At 40.2% G+C, this 16,812-nt stretch overlaps 2 long non-coding RNA genes across 2 annotated transcripts in view; one reads left to right on the forward strand and one right to left on the reverse strand.

Moving 5' to 3' along the window:
- The first annotated feature begins 2,534 nt into the window (after positions 1-2,534).
- Positions 2,535-16,812, forward strand: part of LOC126950040 (uncharacterized) — a 38,362-nt gene continuing 24,084 nt past the window's right edge. The window contains exon 1 of the long non-coding RNA XR_007724035.1: positions 2,535-3,077. This is a non-coding gene — a long non-coding RNA (uncharacterized LOC126950040). The remainder of the gene's footprint in view (positions 3,078-16,812) is intronic.
- LOC126950044 (uncharacterized) lies at positions 5,571-15,769 on the reverse strand. Its single transcript, XR_007724041.1, has 3 exons — positions 14,963-15,769; positions 13,377-13,474; positions 5,571-8,838 (listed from the first exon to the last, which is right to left on the reverse strand). It is a non-coding gene; the product is annotated as an uncharacterized LOC126950044 (long non-coding RNA).

The raw sequence follows: 16,812 nt of genomic DNA on the forward strand, positions 1-16,812 counted from the left end.
GGAGGCATCCTCTGTTGTCCTGTCCCCACTGCCAGTGGAGCTGCACAAGGTTGTAGCAGGAATTTCTAATTTCATGTCATCGAACATTTATTTGGTAATCCTTAAATGTGCCTACCTGAGGCTGGTAATGTGACACAAGAATTATCCATGAAGCTTAAAGGCAGAAATCCCTTTTGAAACAGGTTGTACAATGGCATAGTGTGTCATGTACCTCATTACTGAATTCTGAATGTGTTCAAATCTTTGAATTTCATGATTTAATTAACCAAATGCACTTTTCAGAGGAAGGGAAAAATGGAAGATGCTGAAAACCCTCAAATTTCTTAAGTCCCTGCTGTGAACTACATTGAGCAGGTATCGCCTTGCAGACAAAGATGGAAACTTATACAAGCCCAAAGGCACAAGGCTGTTTCCTACTGGAGCTGTCATGACAACAAATGGCAGAAACAGGAAGTCTGTACCACATGGTGGAATTTATGCCAGAAAATCAAAGGGATATAATCCATTTGTTCCAGCTTCACAAACGGCGTGTTAGACATTTGCAGTAGGGAATGGCCTTGGGATTTGAAACATCTCTTTCCAAGGAAACGAAAGTTTTTGAGAAAGATTATTATTAAAAACTTGACTGCACTTTCCACTGCAAGGAGAAGACAAGCAAGAAGATTTGTAGATTCTGTATTCTTCCAGCAAGCCAGGAATGTGAGTGAAGAAAGAAAATGTACTCCTGTGTTCAGAAAGAATTTATACCAGGTCTAGGCTGTGTTAGAAACTGTGCTAGGTGCTCAGGGTGAAAGCCAGATTAAGAAAAATACAAAAATGACCTTGAGATTTGAGGAGAGATACATAAACATGCATAGGTGACAACTAAGTAGCAAATGAAGTATGGGTGCAGAGAGCAGGCAATATTGCTTGGGAGAATAAGAAGGTTTTGCAGAGGAGGCGAGGTTTGAACTGAGCCTAAAAGGATGCTTAAATGTCTATGGGGAGAGAAGGGCAGTCTGGGAAGAGGCCACAGCATGTAAAAATGCATGGAGCCTTGAGAATAACCCACACCCGTGCCAGAGACAGTAGGTCATCCATTCATTTATTGTGTCAGTCCATTTGTGTTGCTATAATGGAATACCTGAGGCTGAGTAATTTATATAGAAAAGACATTTGTTTGGCTCACGGTTCTGCAGGCTGTATATATGAAGCATGGCACCAGCATCTGCTTTTGGTAAGGGCCTCAGGAAGCTTTTGCCAAGGGTAACTGATGGGTCACATAGTGAGAGAAGGAGCAAGCAAGAGAAGGAGGGGTGCCACCTTCTTTTAAAAAAACAGCTCTTGAATGAATGGAGTGAGAACTCACTCATTACCACAGGGGAGGGCACAAAGCCATTCATGAAGGATCCCCCCATGATCCAAACATCTTCTACTGGGCCCCACCTCCAACCTTGGGGATCATGTTTCAATAAGAAATTTGGAGGGGACAAATATTCAAACTCTATCACCTGTGTTTATGAATGATTGGAGATAACACAAGAAAAGAATGTCCAGGTGTGGTTGGAAGCCACATTATGCTGTGGATTTATGGTAGCGGCATACCTGGATCATATTTGTATTGGGGAAATTAATTCTGAAAGTAGCATGGAAATGAAAGAAGGCCTAGGAGTACATCGACACTAAGAAAGCATTGCAGTGCTCTGGGTGAAGATGATGTGTTCTAGACCATGGCTGAGGTTGTGTTTAGGTCTTTGCTGTTATTCGATAATGAGGTTTGCCAAAAGACATAGCCTTCATTATCACCTGCCTGGTTCTATGACTGAAGGATCATTCTGGCTCCCTCCCACTTTTGCGTTTTTGTCCTGGACTAGGCAAAACTGTGCTTGGCTTGAGTGTCAGACAAGCCTGTGGTGGAGTCTCATCTCCACCTTCTTTCAACTGTGAGACTTGAGGCCTTTCTGGCCTAACTTACCTCATCTGTAAAATGGAACAGTGGTGCCTAGTGCAGTGCTTTTAATAAGTTTTGGCTGCTTGTGACTCTTTGAAGGGGCAATTAAGTCATACATTTTTGTAGACTGGACTCAATGCATGGATATTAATTAATTTGTCTTTATTCAAACAATAAGTTCAAGCAGGGTATTTAATCTCCTGGACACCTCAACTCTTCTGTGTAGTATGCTGTCTGTCATCCTTCCACTTTAGCGTGGTATGAGAAATTGCTTATGTTAACTGTCCTGAGCATTGCTAGATGACATGATTCAATTTTGGAGCCAGATGTGCCTGTAGATATCATTTGTTAAATTTTCCTCTTCATCCATCCATTAATTCAGCAAACAATGACTAAATATCTAAATGTGCCAGGTGTCAGGCTAGGCAGAGGCAAAAATGAATTAAACCAAATCTATGCCTTCTAGATGCCCAGACCCTTTGGGGGTTGTAAGCACATAGTTTGTAATACAAAGTACTACGGAATTTGGGGAAGGAGAAGAGAAAATAAGGCTGGAATGAGCAAGAAAAGGATACAGAGGGTTCATGAAAGAGTTGACACTTGAGCCAAATTTTGAAAGATGTATTCAGGTTTACCAGGTTGGCATTGGAGGTGAAGGTGGGTCAAAATTCCAGTGTTTTTATATACCAAACTACCTTAAAACTCAGGAGGCTAAAACATCAGTTTTTAATTTCTCATGATTGTATGGGTTGATTGGGCTCCCTGGGGTAGTTCTATTCCACATGGTGTTGACTGAGGTCAGTAAAATTGGGGGCTCTGATAGGTTAGAAGGTGGCTTCTCTCATATGCTAGTGCTTCAGCTAGGAAGGCTGGAATGACTAAGGTCTAGCTGAATTAACTCTCCCTCTTCTCTCTGTCTGTCTCTCTCTCACATTTAGTTGTCAACCCAAACTTCTCTATGTGGTAGGATGGATCCCAAGAGGAAAAAAGGAAAGTTGCAGCACCTCTTGAAGTCTAGACCCAGAAGCCTCAGAGCATCACTTCTGCCATTTCCTGTTGGTTGAGGGAAGTCATGAGCCAGCTTGGATTCAAGGGCAAGGAAGCAGTCTCCATCTTCTGACAGGAGGAGCAGCCTGCATGCAGACAGGTGGGAGGAATGGTTGGTGGCCATCTTTGGAGACAATTTAGCCCAGTCAGTCCAGGCAGAGGCCAGAGTATTTGTAAGAGGTGCCTCTACTCTCAGTAAAGGAAAAGACAGGGTCAACTGCTGAGAGCACAGAGGAAAGGGGAGGGCCAGGGACCTGAGGAGAATAAGGGAATAGATGAAGATATCTGGCAGGGACCCTGAGGGTTACAGAGCCATGTTGCAAACCATACCACAATGGTAACTACAAAATAAATGTTAGTTCCTGACCTCTCCCCGTCTCTTAGTTGTGAGATCATCTCCAGTGGCATTCCTCAGGGTCAGGAGTGGAAATGACCTGTGAGGAATCAGACCCAGAGAGAAAAGAAGTTATCTCAGGTCGCCCAGCAAGATAGTGGCAGAACCACAAGTCTCCCATACAAGACAGTGCTGGGCTTTCTGTGCCCTACAATAAGTTGTTTTGATACTACGAATTGCTACTCTCATCACTTCCACTTTACTTTCGGCGATCTAGGATTGGAGAGAAGGTGGACACACAATGGAAAGGATAAAAGTAGTACTTGTATATCTTTCTGGGGCACTGGCTCCAAGAGATCAACTCATTCCAACAAACATTTATTGAGAACCTACCATGAACCAGGAACTAAACTGCAGACACAAAAATAAGTAAGACATAGATCTTGCCCAGAGAGGCTCATAGTCTAGGGGAAGACAGACATTCCAAGAATTAATTTCAGTACAATATGATCAGGTAGTGATTGACCAATACACAGAGAGGGAGAGAGGTCAGGAAGTAACGTTGATTTTGTACTTACCATTGTTGGAGACTGAGCCAGGAACTTTAGCCTCAGAGGACACTCAAAGCAGGAAGACAAATTAGGAGATCAGTGTTCCCAGGCATTTGAGAGTGTCTTACTCCAAAGAACTTGGACTACTTTGCTTCTTCCTGGAGAAAAATCAGTAGGGAAATATTCAAGAATCTAAGACTACAGATTGTCTCTGTGAATACTTATTTTTACTTGTTTGTTTTAGAAAAATTACCGTTAAGGCAGTGGGAAAGATGAATTGGATCAGGAAAACACTCAAGCAGGAGTGCAGTTGGGAGATCAGTGTCCAAGATGAAAGGGTTCAAGTGCTTCTTACCCCAAGCAGTGGGTTTAAACTTTTTTACCATCACCCCCACACTAATGGGTAGACACAACACCTCGTCAACAGTGGTTCGCCCCACCCATGATTTTTCTGAGTGGATTAAAATCGAGTAGGACTGTTTAAAGGATTACTGCTTTGACACAGCAAGGCAAGAGAGTGAAATTTTCGCCCCTCCTTCCAGTGCCCTTCCTCATTCTAGCCTCTCCCCCACCTTCCTTGTTTCCATTTATCCTGTGTTCTATTTCACCAGATATTTTTGGCGTGTCCATTGTGTGCCAGATACGGCCAAGCACTAGGGAAATGACGGTGAACAAGATATAAGTTTTAGACAGAGTGGTCTGCTAGTAAGAAGGTTATGGGAGGACACTTTCATATGGGGGGAACCTATCTATTATCCTCCAAATCATGTCATGGAAGCATACGCTTACCCTGCCTCAAAGAACTGGATCTGCAGAATAAAACAATCCCTACATTTCCCCCAGGACAAATTGATGAAAATTATTCGACATGGAGGCATGATGGCGTTAAGTTATTACCGTCAAGGATAAAGGAAAAATTCTTTAGATATCAGGCCTAAGGAAAATAATAAGTTGCCCATAAGGGGGAAAAATGGTGCTGGCCTCAGACTTCCCCATAGTCCCAATATCTGGGGACGATGTAGCAATGTCTACAAAATTCCAAGGGAAAACAATGACCCAGGAATAATAAATCTAGGCAAGTGTTTGTACATACATAAGAGCATCAAGCAGATATTCCCAAGCACATGAGAATTTAGAGATTCAGTGTTTCTGAGTCCTCCTTGAAAAATCCACTTGACAGACTCCAGTCAACTAAGACATGAATCAGAATGAAAGTACTCAGGAATGAAGAAGCTGTGTGATAAAAAGACAAGTAAGCAATAAATCCATTTAAACTGAGAACGCAAGCTACAAATCCTGGAGTTATGAAGTTACTTCCAAATCCTGAGAATTATGAGTATAGCATAGAATGTAAATGTTAAAAATCTTATTATTATTGAGTAAAAAAAAAAAAGTAATATAACTAATGAAAATCAGAAGGTGTCAGAACATGGGAACTAGGGCTACTTTCCTCACCTTTCATAGCAGAGAATTAGTTAATGGTGTCTGAAATTGAAATATGAAGTATATAGGCCAGACACAGTGGTTCACACCTGTAATCCCAGCACTTTGGGAGGCCAAGGTGGGTGGATTGCTTGAGCCCAGAAGTTCAAGACCAGCCTGGGCAATGTGGCCAAACCCTGTCTCCACTAAAATACAAAAAAAAATTAGCTGGGCATGGTGGCACGTGCCTGTAGTCCCAGCTAATCGGGAGGGTGAGGTGGGGAGATCACTTGAGCCAGGGAGGTTGAGGCTGTACTGAGTCTTGATTGTGCCACTGCACTCCAGCCTAGGTGAGAGAGTGAGACCTTGTCAATCTGTAACTGTTTTTCATAAACTTATTTTCTTAACCCTAAAGAGCTTCTTAAGAAAATAATATCTCCTGCAGAGACTCAGTTTCTTCAGTTTCCTCTTTTTCATTCTTAGAATCAAGTAAAAGATTTTACACACTTTATTTCTAGAAATAATTGCCCCATTTGGTCTGTGTGTTTAGCCAGCTCCAGCTGGGTGTGCATGTATATCGCAAGGTATCTGGAATGATGCTTACCTAATATTAGTAAGCTTTTCCTGGATGGTGGTGATGTAGATTAGTTTTGTTTTGTTATTCATGCTGTTGTGTATTTATTGATTTTTTTAAACAATTAGCAAATAGTATTTCCCTAAAAACAATAATTTTAATACTAAAGAAAAAAGGCAGAGAAAGAAAGAAGGAAGGAAAAAGTAACACCTGAGACCTGTTACAGGGAGGCACATGGCAGGCATATGTCTGGGCATGAGATGCAGAGCTTGGCTTTTCTCTCTCTAGGCCTCGGTGTTCTCACCTGTGAATGGGATGAATAATTGTACCTGCTTCTGAGGGCTGCTGGGAGAAGATTCAGCATTTGAGAAGATTTGCTGAGAAGATTCAGCAAACGAGAGAATGCCTGGGAGGCACATGGCACAGTATCTGGCCCATCAGTAGTTCAAGACACGTTGACTTAAAAGGATAAAAACATGCAATATAAGAACAAGAAGGAACTTTAGTGATTCACGTTTTTATTTAATTTTACCCACAAGAAAACTGAAGCCCACAGATGGTTGCCCAAGATCACATGACTAGTTATGGCAGAACCTCGGTCCTCAAAACCATCCCATCCATCAGGCATAGGAATGAGAACAGAGGCATGTATAATACACAGTCATCAAGTACCTGGGCTAATACTAAAATTACTCTTTAGTATTCTCAGAGCACACACCAATAGATACATAATAGCAGAGGATATCTATGTACCCTTAGCTAAGAGAAACACTTGCATTTAAAATTTTGCCCCAGAAAACTCCACAGCATGAATTACATATTTGTGGCTAAGAGGTGACTGAAGTTGGTCCTTTTATCCCCATCCTGCTAGAGTTAATCCTATCTTTATCATCTCTTTCACTTTGAGATAATGAACTGAATAGCTAAACTCCCAATTGTTCAATTAATTATTTTTTTTTCTATTGCCACTTTGTGGCAATAAACATGGTGTCTCAATAGACTTTGCCTCTTGAGTTTTTCCTGAGTCATTGGGAAAAGCCTATACATTAGGTATTCATGGCAGGGTGGGCATCAAAGTAGACCTCGTGGCAGAGATTTCACATGCCATTTATGCAATTAATGAAGATTAGTGATTCTCGGAATGGATGGGGTTTTCCAATCGTGGAAAGGAGAGAAGAAAAAAGTAGAAGATCACATCATAAGCAATTTTGATTTTAAAAGTATGACATCAAGAAGCAACCTCCCAGGGAGAGAAGTGATTGAGTATCACTGTGAAATTTGTCAAAGAAAAAAAAAAAGTCAAGTTGACAGCTTCAAAGCCAGAGCAGCGACGTTATCACTTCCTGTGGCATTATCTGTACAATGGAGCAATTAGACTAGCACAAAGTGGGCTGGGTTAACATAGTATTCTAAGTAATAGGCCCAGACCATCCAGCTGCCTAAATTGATTAATGATATGCAAATGGAATTTACAGACTAGAGTCGTCTGTTTCCTTCCTCTAGGCTGTCTTTTTCTAACCCCATTCTTTGCTTTCACTAAAATGAAGAGAAAGTACTGTGAATATCAGGCAGCAAATTACTTTCTCTTTTTCAATTTTAGCTTTCTGAGCTATGATTCAAGCCATCAAAAGTCTATCTCCAGCCTATAGGGAACTGACATATTCATTGTTGTATGTCACTTCTCCAACTCTGCTGCCGTCATTTCAACTAACCTTAAATTGAATACTGTCAGCATCAGCTAGAATCCCTAACAAACGGCGTGCCTCATCACCATACTAATTGAATGAAAAATGTTCCATGATTTAAATACCTATTGCTTCATCATTTCCCCCATCTTTGGCTTCCATTTTGTCAGGCATGAAGTTGGTGATTAAACCCAAGGCATAATTATTAGCAACAGAGAAACCGTTGTCCCATCTTGCAGTTTCCTGACCAGGTGCAGACTCCCGGCTCTACACTGAGCATGTCTGTCAGTCTTATGAACAATCCCCGCAGAATAAGTGACTGATTTTCTCTTTATAATCACGGAGGCGCTTTACAGCAAATTGTCCCACTAGACCTCTACTTCTGAATGGCATAATGAACATTTCAGCGTGGTGAGAAGTTTACGTATTGAAAAGGGGTGTCACAGTTGGAACTAGGACGCTGGCATCTTTTATCAATACACCTACCGTGGCTGCCTCCCACCACTCTGGCCTCTGTTGCTTTTGACAGTTGTGTAAAATGAGGAAAGCCTCACGAACCAGGGTGGGACCTGTTTTAAAAGTTCTGGATTTGAGTGCAAGTGAAAAAGAAGCTTGTCTGAGCCTAAAGAGCTGTGCACAGGCGGGGCGTTGTCATAGACAGCAATTTACACAGGAGAATGAGAACAGTTTTGTGTTCAGGAGTTACAGAAAGGACACTTTTTAAAAGCTTATTTCAGAGACTAACAAAACAAGGCTGATTGACTTTAGATTTGAGTTACTCGAATCTGGTGCATCCAAATTGGTGAATTTGTCTGCCAAGCTGTCAAAGGGAGAAGATACCGTGTGCGAGTGTAATGAAAGACACTCAGTGCTTCTCTTCCTCCGTCTACCCCTAGAATGCAAAAGTGCAGCTGGTTTTTCTCACTTGTCCAGTAATAGAAGCTCTGGGTTTTGAAAGTCTCATGCTTTGTAGCTCAATCCAGATATCTGTGGACTTCATACGGGTTCCACTTGTACATTATAAATTTTTGGCATTTGCCCATTGCAGGGATGAGGCACCCCTTGAAGAGAGCTTCCCATAGCATCTTCTTCTTTCAAAAGCTTTCACATTACTAATATTCATTGATGTCCACATTCAATGAAAAGGTAGAAATCTTCTAAAACTCAAATTTGGATCTGGTAGAGACTTTTCCTCTATGTTCATGCTCTTTTTCTTGCACCCAGATGCATATCTGTGGACTTTGAGGCTACATCTAGGAGCCATTTCCAAGAGGTGCTATTTTCTTTCTTCTCAACTGCAAGGTTTACAGATAACTTTAGATTATTTGCAGGTATGGAAATGTCTATCATATTTACAAACTACAAACCACATTAAAAGAACATTGTCTTTCTAATTTACATTTTTTAAATTTAAATACTTGATAATTTTATGAGAATAAGTAGCTTGAACCTCTGGTAATTAGTTTTTGATCATTTTAACTTTTGGGAATAATTTATAGAACACAGAGAAATATAGAATGCCCATAAAGTAATAGACCATCTGGGTGGTTTTGAATAAAATCTCTTCCTAATGAGAATTCAAATACATTAGGTTATGGAGTTCCCCCACTTAAAGTTTAAGGTAATATTTTTAATGTCACATTTTTATCCATCCACACTTGGAAAAAGTGTTTCTTCTACATCAAATCCAAAGGCAATGTGGTGTAAAACACCAGAAAATTGGGTGTAAAGGTGAAAAGGTCCTAATCTAACCACTTATTGGCTGGTGACCTTGAACCAGCCACTCTACCTGGCTGTCAATCATCTGTAGAATGAAAGGTCATGACTCTAAGGTTCCTTTCAACTTCAAAATTTTGTGAATTGAATCTCAGTGCTTTGCATAAAGCAGAATATAAGATGCCTGCTCTGGATATGTTTAGCATCTATTTGCTAGTCACATATTGAAAAATATCACAAGGATAAGGAATTCCATTGGCACACAAATATTAATTTTGACTTGGAAATAACAAGACAAATGGCTGACTAATCACCCTTGATCCAGATAAAGTCAGGTTCGGCTCCAGGATAATATATTATTCTTGTGTGACAATGTGTGAATTGTATAACAGAATAAGGAATCTACTTGTATGTTAAGTGAATACACTTCTTGTTACGGAAAAAGCAATGTTTTCAAAGATGATATTAAAGTCTGGGATGTGTTAGAACTCACTGTAGAAAGTATTGATGATAGTGATCAGTACATATTGAATGAATGAATGAATGAATGAAGCATATAGTTATAACAGTGGGTCTCTGAGTGTGTGTTTTAATAGGATATACTGTGAATATTTGTGCCTTGAAAAGTGCTAGGGTGAATTGTATCACAAATACATGACTTCGAAGATTTTCAGGTCAACTCTAATGTGACAACAAATCTCTTGAGCCTTGCTGATCTCTGCCTCCATTTGTTGTAATGCCATAAAAGTCATTCTGTGATGCATTACACCATGACAAATACCTTGACCACTGCTCACACGTTGATGAGAAGCAAGTTTTCTGGCCAGTTTCTGGTGGAGGGAGGGAGAAACCACCTCCCATAATCTATCTATTAACCATCAATAGTATGAATCAGAAATTTAGGAAGTTTTTCACTTACTCATTTGATTTGAGTCAGTTCTAACTGGCCACTCATGGCAGCATCATTTTCCAGGAGGTTTACACAAAAGAAGTTAGAGGAAGTGGCCCTAGTTCCCCACATCAGTCAGTTTTTTCTTCCTTTTCTGGCTGTTTGAACCTCAGTCTTCCTGCAGGGTTTGGGCTTTGCCCACTCTCGCTGACCTAAGTGGAGGGGACCATGCCATGTTCTGGCCTTTTCCTCCTCTCAGGGCAGGTGACAGTCAGACATAGTCCCCAGAGATCTCTCCCTACCTGATCACCTCCAAAGGTCTCACAGTGTTGACTTGCCATATTTCAGTGGGCTGCCTATTCTTCCTCAACCTTTCCCAGAATCACAGCATGGCTTTGTATTTATAAGAAGATTCAGAAATTCAGGTTATATAGCACATGGGACATAGAACATAGACTGTACAATAGCCAAGACACAATGCAGCAACAAAAGCTCAACCATGAAAGGAGAGGATAATTCCATTGCTTACAATCGATCATGCTCTGGCTGTTTATACTGATGGGTGAATGAAAGGTGCTTTGAAAGAGCAAGGATTCATTACCTTGTTTCTGTGCCATATATTAAATCTCTGTGAAAGAGACAAGCCTCAAAAGAGAGAGCAGAGGAAAGCCAAGCTCTTGGGTAGAAGGAGGTATCTGGCATCTTTTGGATGGATCTTATGGAACAGACTCTTTGCCCTGTCTCTGATTAGATCGAGATCTGTTTGCCGACATTCTGGTTTGATAGGGACCCTTTTGCTGTTTGGACAGGGATACTTTTGATGAATTGAGGATGACTGGCACTTACTTGGAGAGCAACTTTTGTCCCCAACCCTGGTTTTCAGATGATGTAACTGAGACTCTGAGAGACTGATGGACATCCTCAGGATTACCCAGAGAAAAGAAGGAATAAAATAAGATTCCAGGCTTTCAGATCATATTATTTCCTTGTGAACATCAGGAAAAATGAGCTTTAAACACAGACCAACTGGTAGTAATGGGAATCCACTCATTCATTTAATGATTATTTATCCTACTCTGTGCCAAGGCCTACTCCTAGGGTCTGGGAATACAGTAATGAAATAAATACAGTAATTGCTTATATTCTATATGCAACTAAGCAAATAAACATCAATTATAATGTTAGGTTCTTATTAGTGCTAAGAACAAAAATAAAGCAAGCAAGGAGAGAAAAGTGATATGGGTGCTGTTTTAGATGGCAAGAAAGCCCTCTCCAAGGAGGTGGCATTTGATCAGAAACTAGGACATAGTGACAGAGAATGTCGTGTGACGATGTGGGTGCAACATATGCCCAAGCAGGGCCCCTGAGGCAGGATGGTTTGTATGTTTAAAAAATACTCTAAAGGCCAGTGTGGCTGGATAAGAGTGAAACAGGGAGGGAGAGGCAGGAAGAAGACTGGAGAACCATCAGAGTTCGGATCCTGGAACGTTTTGGATTTTACTCTAAGTGTGATAGGAGCAACTGGAGGATTCTGAGCAAAAAGTGACAAAATGTGATTTGTTCTTGAGAACCATCAGCCTGGTTTTGGTGTGATTAATAGACTGTGAAGGGCAGGCCTGTAAGCGAAGGACAGGCATGTAAACAGGGAGACCAGTTAGGTAGACCAGGAGAGAAATAACAATGGGTTCATATGCACACACTGCGCCATGGCTCACCCAGCACCAATTCTCCATTTCCTCTCCCTTTCCTTCATCTACTAGACAAGCTGAAAAACCAGATGCTTGGTTTCCTGATTCCCCTTGCAGCTCTAGGTGGCCATGTAACATGGCTCCTGCCAGTGAGATATAAGAGATAATCTGCTGAGAAAGCTTTAGGGAGAGCTTTGCTTTTTTGGTAAGAAAGGTGACAGATATGGTTGACACTATTTTTTTTTCCTCCCTTTTCTCCTTAGCCTATCCCCTTCTTCTTATATGGAATTTGAACATAATACCTGGAGGTGCAGTAGTCAGTTTGTAACTGTAAGGCAATAAGACAAGAATGACAGAATAGAAAACTAGAAAGATCTTTTCTCCTTCATGATATCATTTGGCCCCTGCATCAATCTTTGACCACATGCCTCTGGATATCCTTACATGAGCCTAGTAATGACCCCCTAAATTCGGGGGTCAGGAAAATTTTTCTGCAAATGGCTAGGTAGCAAATATTTTAGGCTTGATGGGCCTGATAGTCTCTATCACAATGATGACTTTGCTGTTGTAGCACAAAAGCAGCCATAGACCATACACAAAAGAATGAGAATGGCTGTGATTCAATAAAATTTTATTTACCAAACTAGATGGAGGCCAGATTTAGTCTGGGGACCCTAGTTTTCTGATCCTTGGTTTAAGCTTAAGATTTCTCCGACTCTAGCCATTCTTAAGTGATTCATGTAAACCAGAGTGACACTCATGGAGGTGGCAAAGGTGATTAAATTCGGAATGTATCTGCTGTCAAGGATGACAATAAAGTTTGGGGCTTGAATTGACAAACTAGTTGTTGGTGCCATTTACTGAGATGAGGAACACTAGGAAGGATTAGATTGAGGAAGAAGATGGAAGGCAGTAATTTTGTCTTGGACATTTTAAGTTTGAGGCATTTACTTGGCATCCAAATGGAGATATCAATGAGGAAGTTGAAAGAAAGGTTGGGGCTAGTGATATAAATGTGGATGCTATCATTCCATATCAATTTCATAGCTGGAATTGAAGCCATGGGATGGGAAGAGATGACCTAAGGGGGAGTGTAAATAGAGAAGTTCAATGATTGAGCTCTAGGAGATTCGAACATTTAGAGATTAGGGTGAGGAGAATGATTCAGCAAAGGGGACTCAGAAGACATGGCCAGGTATTTAGGAAGAAAATCATGAGAGTGTGATTTCCTTGAATCCTAGTGAAGAAAATGTGTGAAGTGCTTTTGAGAGGTGGAGTAAGATGAGGACCAAGAATGGGCCATTTGTTTTGGCATCACAGAAGTCATCAGAGACTTGACCAGGGAGATTTTGCAGAGTGTTTTTGATGGAGAGGTTTTGGTGGAGGACTGGGGATAAAACCATAAATCCCAAAGATGAATGGATGGTAAGAAATTGGAGGTATCAATATTACAGAGTTATAATAGTTAACACAATTTTGTGCCAATGAAAGGATAAATAAATAGATTAATTAGGACAGAATAAAAAGCCCAGAGTCAGACCTGTGCGTATATGGACACTTGATTTCTCAGAAAAGTGTTGCCGAGATCAGTGGAAACAGATGGCCTTTTCAGGGAATGGTGCTGGGATATTTAAATATCTGTGTGGAAAAAAAATAATTTCAGATTGTACACAAGAAACAATTACAAGTATGCTACAGACATATTTATGTATAAAAGATAAAGCAATAAAACAACTATAAAGTAACATAGAAAAACAGCTTCATGATATTGGAGAGACAAATATTTCTTAATCAGAACCCAAAGAGCACTACAAACTATAAGGAATAGATTAATAATTTTGACTACACTGAAATTAAGAACTTCTTTTCATTAAAATACAGTACGTGATTAAGAGCGTGAAAAATGAAGCCACTGAAACCTGTGACTTTTGTAACATCTATAACCAAGAAATGATTTATATCCAGAATATGTAAAGAACACTAAAGCTCAATAAGAAAAAGATAAACAGCTTAGTGAAAATATACACAAGAGATGTGAACAGATACTTCTCTAAAGAAGATATCCAAATGGTCAGTAAAGATGTGAAAATGTCTCACCCCATTAGCAATAAGGAAAATCAAATTAGACCACAGATGTCTCTACATATCCATTATAAAGATTAAAATTGGAGCCCTCAAAACCAAGTATTGGCTGGAATATGGAGCAACAACCCTCACACTTTATTAGAGAAAAAATTGGTACACACAACCACTTTTTTAAAATGTTGACAGAATTCTACAACGGCACCTATGCAAACTCTTTGATCCAGCAATTCCACTCTTAGATATATACCCCACAAAAATGAATGCAAATGTGTATTGGAGAAATGTACTGGAATCTTCATAGCAACATTGTTTATCATAGCCCCCAAACTGTAAACAGCCCAAATGCCCATCAATAGTATAAGGTAAAAATAGTTTGTGGTAAATTTCTACAGTATTATAACACAATAAAATAAATAAAATGTAAGTATATACAGTAAATCATGAGATCTCACAAACATAATGTTGAGTGGAAAAGGCAAACACCAAAAATACGCATGGTGTATGACTCTATTTTTGTAAAGTCCTCTCGGGGAAGCGACCAGGCATGTTATAATGTATAGCGTTTAAGAATGCATGTGATTTTAGGTGGCAAAGTCATTTTTAAAAAGCAAAGGAGTGATTACTTTAACAATTAACTCCTTTATGCTGGTTTAGACTGGAAGTTGACTCAGATGGAGTTCTGCATGCCGAAGATTTATTGACAACATGTAAAGACGTAAGAGAAGCAGTACTGGACAGAAGAGAAAGTTAAACTGCAATGCAATCACAAGGCCTTAGATGTTCCACAAAAAACTCTAGAGGAGGGATGGTCTTTAGAGTTATTCCCCTGTTGAAGCAAAGTGGTTAGGCCTTCGTACCCCATACAAATCAATTACTGGATACAGGTTTCCCCTAAGGAGAGGACCTATTTGGAGTAAAGCAACACCCAAAGGTGATTTCCGGAGAATGAATATTTCTGGTAGCTGAGGAAATGAATGCCTTTGTCCTGAAGAAGGGATCTGTGGTACATCACAGTGTCTACTACATCAGGATAGTGGTTACCTTTAGTGGGCAGGTTGGGTGAACTCAGCATCTCAATGGTGTAATAAAGGATTCCATTTCTTTTCTTCCTTCTGCTCTGCTACCTCAGTGTGTTGGCTTTCCTCCATCGGCCGGCAGCTCTCATGGCTCCAAGATGGATGCTCCCATTGATATAGACATCAATGTCCAAAAAAGACAAGGATGGGTTTTGTGAACTTTTTAAAAGCAAGGGGAATATTTTTAGGCACTCCCCACAGGCTTCATCTCATATTTCACTTACCAGAATTGTGCCGCATGCTCATACTTAAACCAACCAAAGTGAAGGAGACTGGAACTACCCGTGATGGGCTTATACCTGTCAAGAATCTTCCTCTGGGTGAGAGGAGGAGGGGATGGTGGGTGAAATCCAGGTGTCTCTGAGACACATGGTCAGCTGACACCTAACAACACCACAGTTTGGTTAGCAAGATAGAGTGGCTATTGGGTGGAAAACCACCTGAATTTGCCAAGGGATACGCTGAAGGCCTTTGACTCATGTCAGTTGGGTGCAAGATGGAAAAAAGAGCAAAAAAGTAGGGGTAGCGGTGCATAGACACATCCAAATTTAGGTGAGCTACCAAGGCAGTCATGAATGATAGGCAAGTCTATGGGCTGGATTTCCCAAACCCATTGAGCAAGACTCTTTACACTGTCTTCAGCTTAACATGCTTTCCTGTGCTGTTCATTCTAGGCAATTTTGTATCAGATTTTACCAGATCAATCTACATTTCAATGCGGAATAAAAATCCAATCTAGATATCAAATCTGATCAAAGACCGGTGAAATATGCCCACAGTGTGCTATTAAGGTGCCATTCTGTCATATTTGAAAGCATCCTGCTGGAGAAAATAATCTATAAACCATGTTTCCCTGCTTTTTACTTTATTATATTGGTAAAACTCCATTGGCTATTATTTTCCTGTGTCTGTTTCAAAACACTGTTTACTGATATGGAACTGGACTAATCAGTGACCTTTCAAGTACATCCTACATGCCCCTGAGACAGGAAAGCAACCAGAGGATATGCTTATGTTCATTATGCCCAGATCCCTTTTTCTCCTTCAGCCTCTTTCAAAACACATGCCCTGTTATATCAAACACACTGGCAAGGAAACTCTAAATAGGTTTGAAAATAGGTTTAAAACATATCACTCTAATCTCACTTAATGCATGTGCAATAGTACAGCCATGCCATTTTGATCATTCTGAGCAAATGTAACTGAAATTGATTACTAAGTATTTACTGAGAGCTTCCACTGTTATTGAGGGGCTCTTTAGAACATAGAATTAAGCAGCATTACTTACCAACAGAGTGCAGTTCTCAGGGAGAGACCAAGTGTTTAAAAATAGGATAAATCTTTCAGTCTTATAGGGTTTTCTGAGAGATATTGTTTCAAGGGAAATCAGAACAGAAGTATAAAAGAAAAAGAAATAAAACAGTACCAAATTATTAGGGAGATCATTTTAGAGTTCGATAAATCCTGATCTATCCCCTACTAAGCAGTCTTCTAAGAATTGCTTAGCGGAAGGTTTTTTGTTTTTTTTGTTTTTTTTTTGTTTTTTATTTGGGACTGCCAAGGTTTCATTTTTAAACAGATCAAAGGGCTTCTGATTTAGAGGACTGGTTCATTAGGCTGGCATAATGAGCCCTTTTAGGATGATGGGGTCCTTTGGAAGCAGCTGTTGCTGGAAGCCACCAACAAATGTATGAACGATCAGTGCAAGGATGATGTAAAGAAACCTTAAGATAAAAATCTCATCAACTTTCTCTGGACTGTCAGGAAAAGCCAAGTCTTGGGAACTTCTGTGGTAATTTCAGGGAGAGTCCACAC

The sequence above is a fragment of the Macaca thibetana genome, chromosome 3 (genome assembly GCF_024542745.1).
Source record: "Macaca thibetana thibetana isolate TM-01 chromosome 3, ASM2454274v1, whole genome shotgun sequence".
Lineage (NCBI taxonomy): Eukaryota > Metazoa > Chordata > Mammalia > Primates > Cercopithecidae > Macaca > Macaca thibetana.